At 43.9% G+C, this 3,332-nt stretch overlaps 1 pseudogene across 1 annotated transcript; it reads left to right on the top strand.

The window, feature by feature from the left end:
* The first annotated feature begins 424 nt into the window (after positions 1-424).
* Positions 425-2,173, top strand: LOC102906368 (protein CDV3-like; annotated as a pseudogene). The gene is made up of 2 exons (XR_013053033.1): positions 425-827; positions 1,523-2,173. The product of XR_013053033.1 is annotated as a protein CDV3-like (transcript).
* The last annotated feature ends 1,159 nt before the right edge of the window (positions 2,174-3,332 follow it).

Here is a 3,332-nt window from a genome sequence, read left to right as displayed (position 1 = left end):
ACAAGAAGAAGAAGAAGAAGAAGAAGAAGAAGAAGAAGAAGAAGAAGAAGAAGAAGAAGAAGAAGAAGAAGACGAAGAAGAAGAAGAAGAAGAAGAGGAAGAAGAAGAAGAAGAAGAAGAAGAAGAAGAAGAAGAAGAAGAAGAAGAAGAAGAAGAAGAAGAAGAAGAAGAAGAAGAAGAAGAAGAAGAAGGAGCGGAACAGTCGGGCGGCCAACGGGGCGATCGGCACGGTTGGGAGCAGCTTGGCGCCGGCCGCCAGGCCAGGCGATGGCGGGAGCTCGGGTTCCAGTGCCAGGCCTGGCGCCGGCGGGAGCTCGGTCTCAGGTGCCAGATCGGGCGATGGCGGGAGCTCTGGCTCATGTGGCAGGTAGGGCGACGGCTGCACCTCGAGGTCAGGCGACGGCGGGAGCACGGGCTCCGCCGGCAAGGCCATAACAAAGGATGAAGATGAGTGGAAAGAATTTGAGCAAAAAGAGGTTGATTACAGCGGACTATGTAAGAGTTCAGGCAATGCAAATAAGTGAAAAGAAAGATGATGATAATGAAAAGAGAGAAGATCCAGGAGATAACTGGGAAGGAGGTGGAGGTGGTAGTGGAGTAGAAAAATCTTCAGGTCCCTGTAATTAAACATCTCCGGTACAAGCACCTCCTGCTCCAGTAATAGTTACAGAAACCCTGTAGCCAGCAATGCCTAGTGGTGTATATAGGCCTTCTGGGGCCAGGCTAACCACAACAAGGAAAACGCCACAAGGACCACCAGAAATATACAGTGACACACAGTTCCCATCCCTGCAGTCCACTGCCAAGCACGTAGAGAGCTGGAACAGGTACTTAAAATGAATGCTACCTGAAGTTAAATGACCACATATGGCACATCTACATCTTATTTAGGGACATGAATTTTCAAAAGTAAATAAAATGGGAAGAAATGTAAATGGCATCAGATGGAAACATTTTTGGGTGGCTTTAAAGTAAATCCCAGCCTTTTCGCCTCATTGAGAGCACAGCTGGCTTGAATTTAGACCTTCAATTGGACTTGCTTCTCTCCTCTGTCCTCAGATGTGTGGGAGACTCTGAGAGGACAGTGACGTGCCACACACATCTTTCTTTACCTGATCTAATCAGACCACTCCCCCAAAGCAAAAGGGAGGAGAAATTGTTGAATGATGAGAACATTACTTGAATGAGAAAATTGTTACTCTTATGCATAAAGATGTATTATCTACTAACTGCTAAAACTTAGAAGTGAGTCTTAGGAGGAATGTCATTATACAGCTTCTTTCTGGTTGTCTTCAAGTTGGTCCCAAAATACTCTGTTCAGAAGATGGGACCTCAGAACTTCAGTACAGTATTACAGGTTTTCTGTTCAATTGAAGCCTTAAAATGGTTTGATAAAGGATTTTGTATTCCCTTCCTGTCCAGGATTATTCTTAGGGCTCTTTTTTTTTAATTCAAGGAAGAATACTTTCAAAATTCCCCAGTGAAGAAGAAATATTTACAGATTGCATTTCTTTTCCCTTAGGGATAAAGAAATGGAGAAGAGCTTTGAAGTAGTAAGACACAAAAATAGAGGTAGGGAGGAGGTTTCAAAAAACCAGGCCCTTATACTTCAGCTAGACAACCAGTATGCTTTGCTTGAACATCAGAAGTACAGCCACACACAGTACAGTTAAGCAATGGTCTTTGCTAAGCCTTCCAAGATAACTAGACCACAGCTAACCACCAAGAACAGCCATTCAGCATCTGATTTCTGGATTTACAGTGACTGACTGAAAGACCTTGATTCCAGTGACTGTCCCTGTTGCACTATTGAAGCTCAAGAGTCACAATTGATCTTGATGTGTGTTGGATTTAGGGTGTTTTCATTGTCTTAAATATTTGTGAATTAGATTCAGCAGTGTTTCCATAGTTGTTCTGCATATAAAACCAAACCTGCAGCCAGTGATCATTTCAAACATCTTTATGTTCAGATACTGAGCCTTCGCAAGGTTGACTACCTCAGATTTGCTGCACTTAATTGTGGATTTCATGTGGATCACAACTTCTGCATAAGGTTACAGCTACTAGTGTCGGTGTGAACCTTGAAACCAACTCTACTGGATTCCTGTCAGCAAGCCTTCAGAAGTCAGCCATCTGGGTTCTGATCTGCTGTAGGAAATGAAGAGTCAAGTGACCTGAATTCGCCTGTCTGTGCCCCACCTGGAGGAATACTCTGTAGGCTGTGGCTATATCAGACTGCCCAGAACAAGTCGCTGTCTTAACTGATGTGTGTGGATTATCTGTGTGGGGCATTGACTTATCATTTAAGTTTTTAGTTGTAGGATGAAGTGACTACAGATTCAATTCAACCAAACTTGGATCCACCAAGTGGGAAACGGGTGGAGGATAGTCTTGTTTCTTTGAATACATTTTTATTCAGATAGTGCTTGTTATGTTCCACATTAAGGCCTTGCTTTGACTTGGAGTAAGTTCTTTTAACAGCATATTGTGTGATGAAATAGCCTTAATGAGGCATTGGAATTGTGAAATGCCCTGTGAATTTGCCAATCCCTAGGTGGAACCAGATCACCATTGATAGAAAGGGCAGTGGATGCCAGAGGCTCCACTCCGAGTGCTGCTTAAGCCTCCTCTAATCAGGTCTAAATTGAACTGTTGTGGACTGAGTGGTGTCTGCTCAGGTAGGGAGGGGTTCACTGAACTGTCTTAACAATTCAAAGCAACAGGAGCAAAACTTCACCAACACCGTGAAGTTGTTTCACGAATCTTGCTTGGTGTCTGATAAGAAATCTGTGTGTGTACTTCAAATTTGAAAATACTGGCAATTATGTAGATACATTTCTTGTTCCAGCCAGCTTTTGTCCACCTTAGGAGTATGTTTGTGATGCTCACTTGGAAAGGCGGGGAAGAGCCAGTGATATAACACTTCTGTTCTTAGTAATTACAGTTGAACTTTGCAGTAGTACTTGGCCCTTAACAAGGTCACTGCTGTGTTCCTTTCCACCTAGTGAATAGTCTGGCAGTTGCCTACTTCTGTGTCACTAGAAATGGTTCAGACAAATATTCTGTATTGGCAGCTGAGACTGCATGATGGCAGTGCCTGGGTTTGTCTGGAATGAGTCCCCTTGCCAAATGCAGTTGAGACAGGAGTGAAACATAATGAGGGAAGCCCTCCAAGCTTGAGAATAGGTCTTGCAGTTCAGTGAATGAGTGCAGCAGAGCAGGAAGTGGGAGGAGGTGTAGGTCAGTGTTTAATGACCAGACTGCATGCCATTCTGGGCAGTAATGTTGGCGTGATCTGAGCTAGCCAGGAGCCTATGGGGTGATTAGAAGTT

The sequence above is a fragment of the Peromyscus maniculatus genome, chromosome 1 (assembly GCF_049852395.1).
Source record: "Peromyscus maniculatus bairdii isolate BWxNUB_F1_BW_parent chromosome 1, HU_Pman_BW_mat_3.1, whole genome shotgun sequence".
Lineage (NCBI taxonomy): Eukaryota > Metazoa > Chordata > Mammalia > Rodentia > Cricetidae > Peromyscus > Peromyscus maniculatus.
The sequence above is the reverse complement of the archived record's forward strand: the minus strand, read 5'-3'. Positions and strand labels throughout refer to the sequence as shown.